This window comes from Equus caballus, chromosome 28, assembly GCF_041296265.1.
Source record: "Equus caballus isolate H_3958 breed thoroughbred chromosome 28, TB-T2T, whole genome shotgun sequence".
Classification (NCBI taxonomy): domain Eukaryota; kingdom Metazoa; phylum Chordata; class Mammalia; order Perissodactyla; family Equidae; genus Equus; species Equus caballus.
Window position 1 is genome coordinate 21,787,540 of NC_091711.1, and position 17,097 is coordinate 21,804,636.

Consider the following 17,097-nt stretch of genomic DNA (forward strand, 5'->3'; position numbering starts at 1 on the left):
GTGGGTAAAATTTTTTCTACTCTGGGGCCAGCCCCGTGGCTGAGTGGTTAAGTTTGCGCCCTCTGCTGCAGTGTCCCAGTGTTTCACCAGTTTGGATCCTGGGTGCAGACCTAACAGTCCTCATCCAGCCATGCTGAGGCGGCGTCCCACATAGCTCAACTAGAGGGACCTACAACTAGAATATACAACTATGTACTGGGGGGTTTGGGGGAGAAGAAAAAAAAGAAGAAGATTGGTGACAGATGTTATCTCAGGGCCAGTCTCTAAAAAAATTTTTTTTCTACTCTAAATTCTTTAATAACATTCTTTTTAGTATGCTATGGAACTCCCAGAAGGAATAGGTACCTAGTTTCTTGGTGTTTGGCCAGGCAAGAGGAAAAATTTAAAGCAGCAATCAGCAGAGTATTAAATATTCTGCTAGTTTACTTTGAAAGTCTTTAAATGAGACACACTAAAGGGATATATGTGTATGTATGTGTGTATCTGTGTGTGTGTGTGAAAGAGAAAGAATGTCTGTGGATGAATGTGTAGGTGAGTGTGTGTTTGCAATTAAGCCTTTCAATTATTTATAAAATGTATATAATATGTATGAAATACATATATAACAAAGTATATAGCAATATAATGTAAATACTGTATACCAAGCTATTGCTAAGTTCATAGAGTAATACACTCTAAGGAAGTGTCAGACAACACTGTGTAGTTTAAAAATGGAGCTGTGGAACAAGGGTCCACATTTGTAATACGTTTGAGCTATTCTGTTTATAGTATAGATGCTACTTCACAACAATAACAAAAACAACTCTGTGTGTGTATTTTCTAGACAATACAAGCACAGTAGAATCTGATCAAGATGTAGAGTTGTTTGAGGATTAGCAGAGTAATTTGTTGCCCTCACTATACTGGAAGATAGAAATGTAACCATTGGGAGTAAGGTTCCAGAGCTGGACTGTGGATTTGAACCCTGGTTCTTTCACCTACTAGCTGAGTGAAGAGTGACCTTGAGAAAGTTACTCGTCTTGCTCTTCTTTAGTTTCTGAATAGTCAAAATGAAGGTGATATCTCACAGAGTTTGCAGAGAAGCTTGCATGAGTCAATGTATGCAAAGCACTTAGCGCAGTACCGGGCAACCTCATAAGTGTGCAATAAATGTCTACTATTATCTTCTCTCCTGGGCAATGAATCTGAAAGGGCCAGCTGTTGCTCTGAGGCTCTGCTTTTGGAACTATCTCAGCTCTTCTTCAAGGCCAGAGATGGCAGAAATAAGCCTCAGATCTGAAGCTATAGCATGCATCCCCCAACCTAATCCTGAGGCTACTGTGATCCCGCCCTGTTGAGCAGTGTGGCATTACACAGCTAAGGACTGTGGGTATGGTTTGGGGCAGATATATATAATACATATGGCTAGAGATATAGGCTATTTCACTTTAGACAAGTACCTAAATCCATGAGCATACATTGAGTTATCTCTAGGTTTCTTTCTATTGCAAAAAACTACTTCTATTTCTATACCAGAAAAATGGACTGGATGACCATTGTGATCAAAGCCTTTATCTGGCTAAGTGCATCATGAACTATAAGGAATGTTCCAAACTGACAGAATCATAACGATCATAGGATTGAGTCCCTCCACTGTGCATCTCTGAAGACTAAGGTGGTAGGAGAATTGGTCCTTTGCCGCCATAGCTAGTTAGTGGCAGAACAGTGTGAGAGCTAGATTTCCTGACTACTGGTTCAGTGGGTTTCTGATACCCCAGGGAGCAAACATAGTTACCGTTCTCAGGTGTTTACAATCTAGTTGAATAAGTAAGTGTTAAGGATATATTTTTATAAAGTAAAATTGTGACTGATACAAATATAAATCAAATATATCGAAGATTATATTTAACTCCTTAATTAATAAGGGAACCATTAAGATGTGAAAACTTGTTCAAAAGAGAAATAAAGAATATCACATACAGACAATGAAGAATGCTGAAAGATTTTGCCTTTTGACACAAAGCAGGCCTCTTTACATGGAGGTGTAATCAGTTACATCTTCAAAAGACAAAACCTATTATATTTCTATGAACAGGAACCATTTGTTTCACTATCAACCCTCCACAAGTTAACTTTTATCTCGAGTTGTGAGTCATCAAAGACAATGAAAGAAGCAGACCCCCATGAAATCAGATAACCCCAGAAGGCTTCTCTAGAAAATGTCCAGCTGCCAGTGAAAGGACACTGTTATGAGTCGAATTATGTCATCCCAAAAATTCATATGTTGAATTCCTAACCCCCAGTACCTCACAATGTGACCTTGTTTGGGAATAGGGTCTTTACAGAGGTGATTAAGTTAAAATGACGTCATTAGGGTGACCCCTAATTCAATATGACTGGTGTCCTTATAAGAAGAGAACATTTGGACACAAACATAGAAGGAAAACAATGTGAAGACACAGGGAGCAGACAGTCACCTTCAAGCCGAGGAGAGAGGTCTGGAACAGACCCTTCCCCCACAGCCCTCAGAAGGGATCAATCCTTCCAACACCTTTATCTCTCAGAATTGAGCCTCCAAAACTGTGAGACATGAAGTTTCTTTTGTTTAAGCCATCCAATTTTCGCTGCTTTGTTATGATAGCCCTAGCAAATGAATACAGACACTCAGTAATCCTTTTTGTTTGTGTCAAAGTCTCAAATAATAAATAATTATAAATAGAAATAATATAAGACAATGAGTGGTAAATGCTGTGAGACAGACATTTGCCAAGGTCTTGGGAGTTAAAAGAGAGAAAATAAAAAAATGAGAACTTGTGCCAAATTTGTATGTAACTATCTAGATAGTACATATAATATCACCATGAATATTGCTGAAAATGATTCAAAACTATTATTACTATTGTTTATTTCTTGTCTACTTCGATAAATATTTATTTATCTAACAATTGCTGAGCATTTTTCTAGAGACTCTCACATATTTTACTGAACATTTCCTCATCCCTGAGAGGTAGAAGAGATTCATCGAGATTTTCCAAAAAGGAGTCTGAAGTTCAGGAAAGTTCAATAGCTTTTGCTAAGTAAAAAAACGAGTGCTTGGTAAAGCCAAATTGTAACTTTAATATATTATCTTCAGTTCTGCCACTTGGCCCTATGTTGAAATCAGCACAAGCAAGATAGACAATATTCACTTAAATATACAAGGTCTGTGTTCTTAATCTAGCTTTTTACTGCATCACATCTAAATTAGAAGCATCTGAGTAGCTCATAAATTTCATTTTTTTTTTAAAACATTGGCACCTGAGCTAACATCTGCTGCCAATCTTTTGTTTTTCTTCTTCTTCTCCCCAAAGCCTTCCAGGACACAGTTGTATATTCTAGTTGTAGGTCCTTCCGGTTGTGCTATGTGGGACGCTGCCTCAGCATGGCTTGATGAGCCATGCTAGGTCCAGGCCCAGGATCCAAATCAACTAAACTCTGGGCAGCCAAAGCAGAGTGCATGAACTTAACCAGTAGGCCACAGGGCCAGCCCCATAAATTTCTTTTATTGAGTCTCAGGGTTTTGTTTTTGGTACTAGTCATAAGTGAAGATAATCTCACATTTTTGGGATAATGGACCTTCAGAACTGTTCTAAATTTTCAATTTGTTACCTCTGGGTTTCAGATGCCAATTTGCCTGTTCTTTCTGGTAAGAATGTGGAGATCTTTATCGTGAATAATCCTTAAATGGTAGAGTAAAGTTGCATGCATGGTGGGGACAGGCTCTGGAGCATGTCAAGAGAGGAACCAGGTTGTGATTTTGCATTGACTATTTATTGTGCTATATATTGAGAAATATCTCAAACACTGTCAAAGAAGACACCGACTGCAATCCAAGGAAATGTTGGGATTCAGAATGGCTCTGCAGGGTCTAGTCCTACAGATCATAATTGGAAAAACTTGGCTGTAATGAACAGGAAGTGTGGTGAAAAGACCATTCCAGACTATGGTTATTTTTAAGCTTCCTTATTATTACCACTGGTAGATCCCAAATTGAAAATGTAGCTTTGTAAACACCCTTTGAAAATCCTAAACGTGCTCCCATGGCTTGTTAGAAAACTCAACTCCTATTATATATTCTCTCTCTCTCTTTTTTTTTTTTTTTTGGTGAGGGAGATTGACCCTGAGCTAACATCTGTGCCAACCTTTCTCTATTTTGTATGTGGGTCACTGCCACAGCATGGCCTGACCGGTGGCATAGTTCTGCACCCAGGACCCAAACCTGTGAACCCAGACCATTCAAGCAGAGTGAACCCAAACCTAATCACTATGACCCCAGCCTGGCCCCTATTGTCTCACTTTCTTAATGGTTGGTAGGAACTGAATGAAGAATACGGAGCTATGAAACTTCACCTTGTGTGAATAACAGTCTTATTTTGCTTAATTCTATTTTTTTCTGCTTTGCTTTCCTTCTAAACCCTGTAAATTGTTCCATCGACTCTTGCCCAGCTGCTTGTGATAGTGAATACGAATTTCGGTCATTTACATCAACAGGAATGCATTATATAATTTTTGAAGTCTGAGGAGAAGCCATAAGGAAATCAGAACAAGTCGAAAGTGTCAGAGCAGGTCTTTGGAGATCAAGCATAAATGACAAGGCCAAGTGAAATTACGGGAACAACTTGTTAAATTATGATGAAAACGCAAAGAAAGTGTTCTTAAGTGACCTCAAAGCAAGAGGCTCAGAGGGTTTGTAAACCGGTGGAATGGAGGGCATGCTGCTGGGGAAATGGCAAAGCTGAACTGGATTCCTTGAACAGTGCTCGATGATTCCCTCCACGCCCCCTGTTGAGTCTTGGTGGTGTAAAAATAGAAACAGCGTTGGAAAACAGACAAATAGCCTCAGCAGATGCAAAAGGCTTGAAAAGGATCCAGCACAACTTAAAATGACGAGGTGGAGTAAAAAGAGAATGAGATTGAGAGTCAAAACACTCAGATTAAAACTCCAGCTCTGCCTCTGACTAGCTGTATTCCTAAAAGCCAGATTACATCTCTGTGATACGGTTTTGCCATTTTGATAAAATGGAGATTTTTATACCAAGTAGTTTATAGAATGATCTCATAGGCTATTTTAAGAATAAAATGAGATAATTTAAACAAAAGTAATTTGTGAAGCAGATTGCACATTTAGTTTTTATTATTAATCATAATAATTTAGATAGATTACATCAAAGTCCCTGGCAATGTATCTTTTTGTGTGCTAAATCAATTTTAAATTTGTTATTAATAATAAAATCACTAATAAAACTAGTCCCCATCTCCTTTCTTATTCCAAATGTACAACACAGAAACTGAACCTTAAAATCTGAATAGTGTCTTGATTTACCGAATTTTCTGATTATCTTAGAATTTACTTTTATCAAAAAAAGTATACACTCATTTGTGCCTTGTAATGAGTTTAGTTATTGAAAATGAACCTAATACATATTGAAAGCCAGCTGTGTTTGGCCCTATGCTGGCACCTTACTGTCCATGTATCTAATCCTACCAGTGACCCTATACCATAGTTCTTGTCCTTTTATTTCCAGTGCAGATGCTGAGACTGGGAACGCTTGCATAAGTGGCCCAACAGGACCCAGCCCCAAGATGCGAAGGACATGAGCTTAAGTAGAATAAGAATGGGAAGGTTGAGAAAAAGGAAGATTAACAAAAATTAAAGAGAACAATATCCCATTTCTAAAAACTGTATCAGTGATATTGAGACCAAACTTGAACAACTGCCAGAAAGGCATAAAAATAACAAAAATATGCCAATAAGATGAGAAGATGACAGAATATAGATGACTATATTATTGAATCAATCAACAATTTATTATTGAATCACATATTGTTAAAGGAAAACGTGTGCACCCGATGCATTGTTGCTAGAAGTCAAGGGAGAATTTATATATCCTCCAAAAATTCTCCCATGTATGTTCATTTGTAAGCACATCGGACTAAGACATTGATTCTCATGGTGGTAATGAGGAGGCAGTGGACTCATGGAAGGGCATTATTCCATATCAGAATATCCTAAGGAGAGTTTTTCAGTATAGGCACTTTTCATTTCTTGCTCCACCTCTCCCTCATCCTTATCTTCTGCCTCTCACAATTTAGAGGCTATGCTGGAAACAGTTACAGGTCCACTACTGTGTCCCCTGACCCACAAGCAAAGACATTCCAATCAGGTATGACTTAGATTACCTCCTAGAATCCAAGGTCAAAGGCTAAACCTCTTTTGGGGGGAGGCCAAATTCTTATTACACACTGATCATCCTGATCAACATTCATTTTAAGTATTCTGGTTGCTGGTCTCTCTGTATAGAAGGCTCTTCCTCTCCCCCTTCACATTGCTGTCTCCTCATCCTTCAGGTTTTAGCTTGCATCTCACCTCTCAAGAAGGCATTCTTTGACCACCATTATATAAAGAAGAGTCTCTCCACCCTAACTTATGTTAGTTGCTCACTAGTGCATCATCAGGTTATTTCCTTCATACCAATTATTTGTTTCTCTTCTTATTTATTGTCAGAATTGTGAGTAAAACATGAGCACAATAGGTCAGGGACTTGTCTTTTGTTTTCTGTTTGTCTCTGATTATTAGCACAGTATTAGGGACTTATTCACTTAATATATTGTTATTAGATAGACACTTATTGTAACATGGTAATGAAAAGCAGAGACTAAGCAGTTTCTTGAGTTTGAGTCTTAGTTTCAACACTTTCTAGCTATTTGAATTTCTATTTCTAGCTACTTGAGTTCTCTGTGCCTCACTTTCTTCATCCATAGAATGGTAGCAACAACGGCAACTATTTTACAGAATAGTTGTAAGATTTAAGTGAATTAATATTTATTTATTTATTTATTTTTTTTTGCTGAGGAAGATTTTCCCTGAGCTGACTTCTGTTGCCAATCTTCCTCTTTTTGCTGGAGGAAGATTCATCCTGAGCTAACATCTGTGCCAATCTTCCTCTATTTTGTATGTGGGTCCCCGTCACAGCATGGCCACTGACAAGTGTTGTAGGCCCATGCCAGGGAAGTGAACCCGGGCTGCTGAAGCAGAGCATGCCAAACTTAAACACTAGCCCACAGGGCCAGCCCTTGTATAAAGCATTTTAAAGAGCTGCTGGCACATAATTAGCATTCTAATGTATAAGTGAAAAAAAAAAATGAAAGAAATGGTGCTGGGAAAATTGGATATCCACGTGCAAAAGAATAAAGTTGAACCCTTATCTTACGCCATGTACAAAAATTAACTCAAAATGGATTAAAGACCTAAAGGTAGGGCCCAAAACCAGAAAAAAGGGAAAAAGCTTCATGACATTTGATTGGCAATGATTTCTTGAATATGACACCAAAAACACAAGCAACAGAAGCAAAAATAGACAAAGGGACTTCATCAAACTTAAAAAATTTGTGCATCAAAGGACACAATCAACAGAGTGAAAAGGCAATCTATGGGATGGGAGAAAATATTTGCAAATTATTTCTCTGATAAGGGGTTAATATCCAGAATATATAAAGAACTCCTATAACTCAATGTACAATTGATTTATTAAAAAATCAATAACCCTACTAAAAATGGAAAAAGGACTTTAACATACGTTTCTCCAGAGATGATATACAAATGGCTAGCAAGCACATGAAAAGATGCTCAGCATAACTAACTATCAGATAAATGCAAATCAAAACCACAATTAGATGTCACCTCATAGGATGATTACTATTAAAGAAAGAGAAAACAAGAAGTGTTGGCAAGAGTTTTGAGAAATTGGAAGACTGTGCACTGTTGGTGGATTGCAAAATGGTATAATTGCCATGTAAAACAGGATAGAAGTTCTTAAAAAATGTATAAATAGAACTACCATATAATTCAGCAATCCCACTTTTGTATATATATATCCGAAAGAACTGAGAGCATGTTCTCGAAGAGATGTCTGTACACCCGTGTTCTTAGCAGCACTATTCACGATAGCCAAGAAGTGGAAGTAACCCAAATGTTAAACAGTAGATGAATGGATAAACAAAATGTTGTATCTACATACAACGGAATATTATTGATCCTTAAAGAAGAAGGAAATCCTGTCACATGCTACAACTGGATAAACCTTGAGGACATAGTTAAGTGGAATAAGCCAGTCACAAAAAGACAAATACTGCATGATTCCTCCTATGTGAGCTATCTATAGTAGTCAAATTCATAGAAACAGAAAGTAGAATGGTGGTTACCATGGGCTGGGGGAGAGGGAAAGGGGAAACTATTGTTTAATGGACATAGTTTCAGATTTGCAAGATGACAAAGTTCTGGAGATCTGTTTCATAACAATGTGTATGTAGTTAATACCACTGACCTCTACACTTAAAAATAGTTAAGGTGGTAAATTTCACATCGTGTGGTTTTTTTTAATCACAATAAAAAAGGTAAAAACTGTGCGAAAGAAATTAAAAAATGATGAAAAAGATCAACAATTTTATAGAAAAATGGGCTAAAGAAATGAACAGTAAGTTCCCATAGAGGAAATACAAATGTCCTTTAATTAACTCTCAATCTTACTAATGAAATAAAATACAAAATAAAACTAGTATTTACCATTTCTTACTAGTAAGATTGTCAGAAACAAAAAACACTAATAACATACAATGTTGGCAGGACCGTATAACATAGGCATTCTCATCCATTTCTGGTGGGCATATAAAATAATAAAATCCTTTGCAGGGGAATTTGACAATATTTAGCAAAATTATGAATTGTTTTACCCTTTGGCCCAACAATCTGCTTGTAAGAATTTATTTCAAGGATGACACTGGTAAAAAAAATATGGAAAGATATTTTCTACGCATGATTCATTGCAGCAGTATCTCTAATAGCAAAAGCTTGATAAAAATTCAAATGTTTACCAATAGAGCGCTAGTTGAATAAACTATGATATGTACCTGCAATGGAATAATATATCACTATAAGAGGGAGTGAGGAATCTCTCAAAATGCCACTAAGAACATGTTATTAATTGAATAAAACAAGCTGGAGAAGTGTATGTATACTATGCTACTGTTTAAGAAAGACAAGCAGACTCTACATCCATCATTCTGTATATCATCTGTCATCTTACATTATTTTCTTATAATTTAAAAGGTAAAAACCAATCATAAACTTAAACAAATGCTTAGCTAATAGAGGATGTTAGCCTGACTTCACTAAATATACCTTGTTTTGTAGATTTGACTTTGGAACCAGTAAGCATTTTATTTCATCATAAAGCAAAAATAAATAATGAAAAAGCAATTGCTAAAATCCAAAATCAAAATGAACATATAAACCTAAATGGTTACTGGGTTGGTAACACAGCCACACAGAAATGATCATTCCAATAGATTTTAAAACATAATCTTTATCTATATTCTTCTGGTCTATACCCAGGAGAAAAAGAGCTATCAAAAGAAAAACAAGAAGCACCTTAACACGTTTTCAGTAATTACATCGTGTTGGTATTATTATCCTGAAACTTTCCTGTGAGTATTTTGTGATTTAACAATGAGTAAATTATGATGGTATTGTTAAGAACAGGTATTTTCAGCATTGAAGAAAAGATAAACAAATGGAAGAGATTAAGCAAATTCCTTGTAGCCTTGAATTTAATTGGAAATATCACTATAAACTCATGATATTTTATCTTAAAAACAAAAAGCTGACAACAAAACAAACAAACACACATAAAATGTATTTCCTAGCTCTGTCCATTATGAAAACGTAGAAACAAGGTCCAATCCGACAGCTGTGTGGTGGTTAATTTTATTTGTCAATTTGACTGAGCCAGGGGGTGCCTAGATTAAACATTGTTCCTGAGTGTGTCCATGAGGCTGTTTCTGGATGAGATTAGCATTTGAATTGGTGGACCCAGTAAAGTAGATTTCCCTCCCCAGTATAGGTGGGCATCATCCAATTCTTTGAGGGCCTGAATAAAACAAAAGGCAGAGGAAGGAGGAATTCACCCCTTTATTCTGTCTCACTTCTTTTTTTTTTTGGTGAGAAAGATGAGCCCTAAGCTAACGTCAGTCGCCAATCTTCCTCTTCTTGCTTGCAGAAGATGATCCCTGAGCTAACATCTGTCCCAATCTTCCTCTAGTTGTATATGGGACACCACAACAGTATGGCCTGATGAGTAGTGCATAAGTCCACGATCTGAACCCACGAACCCTGGGCCACCAAAGCGGAGCAAGTGAACTTGACCACTACACCACTGGGCCAGCCCCCGTCTCACTTCTTGAGTTGGGACATTTCATCTCACTTTCTGCCCCCAGACATAGATTTACACCATCACCTTCCTTGGTTCTCAAGCCTTTGGACTCAGACTGAATTACACCATCAGCTTTCCTGGGCCTCCAGCTGGCAGACAGCAGATAATAGGACTTCTCAGGCTCCATAATTGCATGAGCCAATTCCTCATAATAAATCCCTCACTCTCTTTCCCTCTCTCTCTCTCTGCGCATGTCCTATTGGAGTAATACAAGCAGTGAGCACTCAGTGTCCATTTGGGATACCTTGAGCATCAGCAGTAAGGACAATAACTATGATTAATTAAGGCACGCAAATTACGTTTAAATCCATGAGTTCATATTGATACTTAAAAAACAAGAAAAGAAGTAAAAATAAGAAAATATCTCATTAGTCACCTTGTGAAGGTGCAAAGAATTTCTGAAATTTCTCTAGTAAGCTTAGCCCATAAAATTTTAGAATTAAAGGAGAAATAATGTTGTTTGATCTAATTTTAAGTGTACTTTCTAAATGTGTATCTCATAGGGATGTGATGGGAAAAAAAGTGAGTTACTCTTGCAACCAATGTGGAACAGTACCTACTGCAACAAACGTTAGCTTGTCCTGGTCCTTTTCACCTTTTTTCAAATTATTGCTTTGCTATAAAACACAATTAAGACATTAATTCAGATTAAATATTGCATAAGAAAATATTCCTGAAGGAGTAGCCAAAGGATATGTGTTCTGATCCTATTTTCACTCATTTATGGGTTGCATGACTTTAGGGAAGTCGAGTCACCATTTTTCTGAGCTTCAGTGATCTAATGATAACACAGAGATAATGATCTTTTCCTTGTTTGCCTCACGGTTTAGTTGTGAGAAATAAAACCAAATTTCTGAAATCTTATTGTGAACTGTACAGATGAATTTCAAATGGCAGTCAGTTTTTGTTTTTTAGCATTTATTAAAGTGTTTACTTAAATCAGTCATAATTCTTATTGTTCCTTGCCTTTACAAGAGAGTAACACCACAGAATGAGGCATTTAAAGTCCATCACAGAACACTAGTCTGTACCGTTTAAGAAAGAACTCATTAGAAATTTGCTCTTGATCAATTAGGTTGTGGAGTTCTCCAAACAAGGGAAACCCATAATGAAACAACATGAACTACCCGTTTTAGTAGACTTCACCATCATGGGATACTTAAATTTATGTGGAATAGATGAGGGCTAATCTCTATTTACCTGTCCACTTGAGTAGAAAACAATATTTTCCAGAATATTTCTTAGCATTTATTTTCAATTGGTTACCTCCACCCAACATGTCATTTTCAGGAGGTAAACAACTTATAAAATAGGATAAAAAGGTAAAGCTTGTTAAATGCTATAGATGAGAACATTCATATGGAAATGTGAAAATTAATTGAATCGTGCTTGGCAATTGCAGTGCTAAAGCAAGCAAAAGCATCATGACCCATCTGTCATCATCCATAACGACTAATACCATGTTTCAGGTACTGAATATAAAGCAATTACCATGCAGTTATCTGTGTTCTCTCTCATTTTGTAGGTACCCTCCTGAGTTAAAGCAACTTCGTTCCTAACATTATTGTCAAAGATCCATTAGAGTTTCTGATTAAAAAGTACCTCCAGGTTGAAACATGGTAGTTAAGCTTTCAGCTTGAGATAATTTTCTTTCTTTGATTCTTTTAAACCTCAGCAATACAAATTATGTGGCTTTAAAATTATGTATATGAGTTCAAATACCTTTCAGAAGTCATTAATAAGTTCCAAAATGAAAATATCTTGTTTCTCAGCATAAAATTGGCAAACATATTGGACAATTTTGTACAGTCTTAACTCTTAGCCCAGCAAGAGCAGATTTTCTCCTAACATAACGAGGCCACAAATCTTTAAAATCTTGAATTTAAACAAAAATAAAAGTGTTAAGTTCTCTCTTTTCCTCTGAAATATCTTCTCTTTACCTTTCTAACCAACATCAGTGGCAAGCTTATCCCTGGCCTTGAGTCAAAACCCTTGGTGTCAGACACAGATGGATGCTGCCTGAGAGCAAGTTTGAGAACAAAGAGCTTTCCATCTTGTGCTGGGAGTAAGTATGTGTGGGCAGGGTTGCATGATGAGCAGGACCACCCTTTTCCTCTCTCATCCTCTCTTGTATCCTCTCTCTTCTCAGGCATTCAGGTCTTTTTGATGAATGGTTTTTCACTCTTCCCCCTAGAGCGTGAAAAAATAGCTCGTTAGGTAAGATTCTTCTCATACCTGGAATTTTTTGAAGATAGAAAGACAACCTCATCTAAACCAATGTCCAGCTGTTAACACCATATAAAAGGCAATTGTTTTTTAAGTTTCACATGTTTGAATCATTACATTAAGTAGTATTAAACAGCATTATTTTTCATTTTAAGTAGAAAGTTTCTTAAGTTGTTTTTTCTCTAATGATCAACTGTTACTTGACTCATTGGTAAACTTGTTAGATGATGGTGATTATGCCTTCTCCCAAGTGCCTTGACATGCATTTTTAATATTTTCAAAGGATCTGAATCACTAAGAGCTTAAAGAATCCCCAAATTTAAACTTTGTAGGCTTTCTCGTTAGAAGATTCAGAAAAAAAGATATAAGAAATATGGTTCTAGCGGCAGGCTTATATTTTAAAATACATTTTCTATAGTTATAAAAGGTCTGAGATTTTAATTTGAAGTAAGCCACTACATTGGTAAAAGTTCTAAAATTAGGTACATATATTTATATTCAAAATTTTTATTTTCAGTTTGCTTCTAAATTACTCTAGGTATCTTATAACTTTTTTTTAATTCACTCTATCATTGACATCAGTTTTATGGGCTTAGTTCAGCTCTACATATTTTTTGAGAACTGTGTATATGTCAGATACTCTTCTGAAGGTGCTATTATCAGTAAGATAGAAGGTCACAGTCAAGTGAGAGATCAAAGTTCAGTGTGTTTAAACATTTCTTTAAAAAGATAGAAATCAATACATCAGTATGTTAAGTGACCAAGGTAACAAAATGAATCATATTGAAAGTTGGAAATAAGTCTTTATTCTTCATTTGAAAATTTTAAGCAATATTTATGATTAATGAAATTGCAAATAACTCAGAATGGCTCTAACCTACTATTACTTGCTTTTGACATCATATGCAAAAACTCATTTGCAAAATCAAGGTCAAAGAGTTTTTTCCCTGTGTTTTCTTCTAGGAGTCTTATGGTTTCAGGTCTTACTTTTAAGACTTTAATACATTTTGAGTTCATTTTTGAGTAGTGTAAGATAGGGGTTCAGTTTCATTCTTCGGAATGTGGATATCCAATTTCCCCAACACCGTTTAATGAAGAGACTATCCTTTCCCATTGCGTATTCTTGGTGCCCTTATCAAAGATTGGTTGACTGTTATGCATAAGTTTATTGCCAGGCTCTCTATTCTGTTCTGTTGGTCTGTGTGTCTATTTTTACACCAGTACTACACCATTAGATTACTATGGCTTTGCGATATAGTTTAAAATTCGAAAGTGTGATGCCTCCAGGTTCGTTTTTCTTTGTTAAGATCGCTTTGAGTATTTATGATCTTTTGTGGTTCCATACAAATTTTGTATGGATTGTTTTTTCTATTTCTGTGGAAAGTACCATTGGAATTTTTGATAGAGAATGCTTTGAATCTGTGGATCGACCTAGGTAGTATGGACACTTTAAGAATATTAATTTTTCTAATCCATTAAAATGGAATATCTTTCCTTTTATTTATCATCTTCAGTTTCTTTCATCAATGTCTTACAGTTTTAGTATATAGATTTTTTTAACTCCTTGATTGAATTTATTTCTAAGTATTTGATTGTTTTTGATGTTATTGTAAATGGGATTTTCTTAATTTCTTTTTCATATATTTAATTCTTAGTGTGTAGCAACATAACTGATTTTTGTATATTGATTTTGTATCTCGAAACTTTACTGAATTTGTTTATTAGTATTTTGGTGGTGTCTTCAGGATTTTCTATATATAAGGTGATATCATCAAACAGAGACAATTTAACTTCTTCCTTTCCAATTTGGGTAATTTTGGGGTTTTTTTCTTGCCTAATTCTCTGGCTAAGACTTCTACTACTACGTTGAATAGGAGTGGTGACAGTGGGTACCCTTGTCTTGTTCCTGATACTAGAGGAAGAGCTTTCAGCTTTGTATCACTGAGAACGATGTTAGCTGTGAACTTGTCGTATATAGTTTTATTATGATGAGGTACATTTCTTCTATACTAATTTGTTGAGAGTTTTTTTTATTATGAAAATATGTTATATTAAATGCCTTTTCTACATCTATTGAGATTATCATATGGTTTTTATCCTTCATTCTTTAAATGTGGTCTATCACTTTTATTGATTTGCATATGTTGATAAATCCCACTTGATCATGGTGTATGATCCTTTTAATGTGCTGTTGAATTGAGTTTGCTAGTATTTTGTTGAGAATTTTTGCAGCTATGTTCATCACGGATATTAGCCTGTAATTTTCTTTTCTTGTAGTGTCCTTATCTGGTTTTTTTAGTAAGGTGATGCTGGCCTCATAAAATGACTTTGCAAGTGTTTCCTCCTCTTCAATGTTTTGGAAGAGTTTGAGAAAGATTGTCATTAATTTTTCTTTAAATGTTTGGTAGAATTCTCCTGGAAAGTCATCTGGTCCTTTTTATTGTTGGGAAGTTTTGATTATTTCTTCAATCTCCTTAATTGTTATTGGTCTGTTCAGGCTTTCTAATTATTCATGATTCAGTCTTGGTGGGTTGTAGATTTCTAGAAATTTATCCATTTCTTCTAGGTATTCCAATTTGTTGTCATATAATTGTTGACAGTAGTCTCGTGTGATCCTTTGTATTTCTGTGTATTATTTGTCTCCTCTTTAATGTTAATTTTTTTTTATTTGAGTCCTCTCTCTTTTTTCTTGGTTAGTCTAACTAAATGTTTGTCAATTTTGTTTATCTTTTTTAAACCAGCTGTTAGTTTCATTCATTCTTTTTATAGTTTTTCTAATCTCTACTCCATTTATTTCTACTCTAGTCTTTGTTATTTCCTGCTTTCTGCTAACTTTGGGCTTAGGTAGTTCATCTTTTACTAGTTCCTTGAGGTGTAAAATTAGGTTGTTTATTTAGGATCTTTTTGTTTTTCTTAATGTGGGCATTTATTCCTATAAAATTCTCTTTTAAAACTGCTTTTGCTGCATCCTATGTTTCCGTATGTTGTGTTTCCATTTCTGTTTGTCTTAAGATGCTTTTTAATTCCTTTTTGATTTATTCTTTGACTCATGGATTGTTCAAGAGTGTTTGTTTAATTTCCAAATATTTGTGAATTTTACACATTTTCCAATTTTGAGATTGGTTACTAGACTTGTATTAGTTTCCTTTGGTGATGTCCTTTGCCTGATTCTTCATGATCCATGTAGCCTTGCATTAGTGCCTGCATTTGAAGGAGAAAATACCTCTTTTAGTGTTTACAGACTGGTTTTAGCAGGTAAAGATCTCTTTTATCCGGTCCCAGGCTGATGGCGTTGTCTCCAATTGCAGTAGAGTAGGATTGGAGCCAGTCATGTAGCTGCTACTGTGTCTAAAGTGGGGTCTGTGTTTGGCAGGCCTGTTACCAGGGGTTTGGGTGGCTGTGGATTTTGTCTGTTCCCTGGGTGGATAAGACTCCCTCCAAAACCTTGGCCAGTAGGGCTGGCATTGGGACAATGCTATGCTTTAGAATCCACAAATGGTGGAGCCTGTTACCAGGTGCATGGATGTGTATGGCTCCTTCTGGGTCCCTGAAAAAGCTTCTGATAAGTCATTGGGCAGGTGTCTGTGTGGGCTGAAATTTTTTTAAATGTTTTATATCCAATTTTATTTTCTTATTTTGACATGCACTTGAAATTTACTCCAAGTACCAATCTTCTTTTTTGCTTGCATTGAAATTCTCTGTACCACAGCTGAGGACTAGAATGAAGTCACAAGGCTGTTTCAGCACCCATGGCTGAGACCAAACTCTGAAAGTCTGTCTCCCAGGGCATGAACAGGTGTGCCTCCTGCTAGGTTCCTGGAAGGGCAGGACTGCCCCTAGACCAGAGTTGAGTAGAATTGGAGTTGGGCCGAAGGGCTACTTCAGAATCCCTAGTTGGACTAATGTTGGTGAGCCTGCCTCCGGGGGCACTTGGGACATATCTCCCTCTCGGTCCCTGGGCAAGCAGGACCACTCCTAGAGGAGTGTGGATGAGAGGGTCTGGAGCTGAGTTCCAGGGCTGCTTCAAGATCTGAGTTAGACTGAGATCTGTGGTCTTGCCTCCAGGGGCATGATTAATCCGGTAGATTGTTTCTCCCTTTAGATCTCTAGGCGTCTACCCCTTAGTTCTTAAACATTTTTCTAACTCTGAAGGATTTTGTCTGGATATTACCAGACACCTTTGGATCCTCGATCTCTTTGGAAAAAATAAATGTTATGACTTATTTTGTAAGCACATGGAGATTAATAGAAAGTACAGACTCATCTTTCAGTCCTACTTAGTTATTCTGAAAAACTGCTTGAAGTCCTAACATGGTGTTTAAGATGTCCAAGAATATGTATTCTCACTTTTACAGGAGTTGCCAATGCCAAGACGGAATCCAAAGGAAAACATGTGTCTTCATCTGTGTCTGATCCTTTATGCTCAACATCTGAAAATAAAAGCAACTTTAAATGTCACATCCTTTTCTTGACCAATCTGAAGAAAATCAATTTCAGAGAAGGATGGCTTACAGTGTTCTGTAAAATCTTAGTGAGAACTGGTAGCTATTTCATAGTTTCTCATATGTTTTCTTCAAACTGCAAT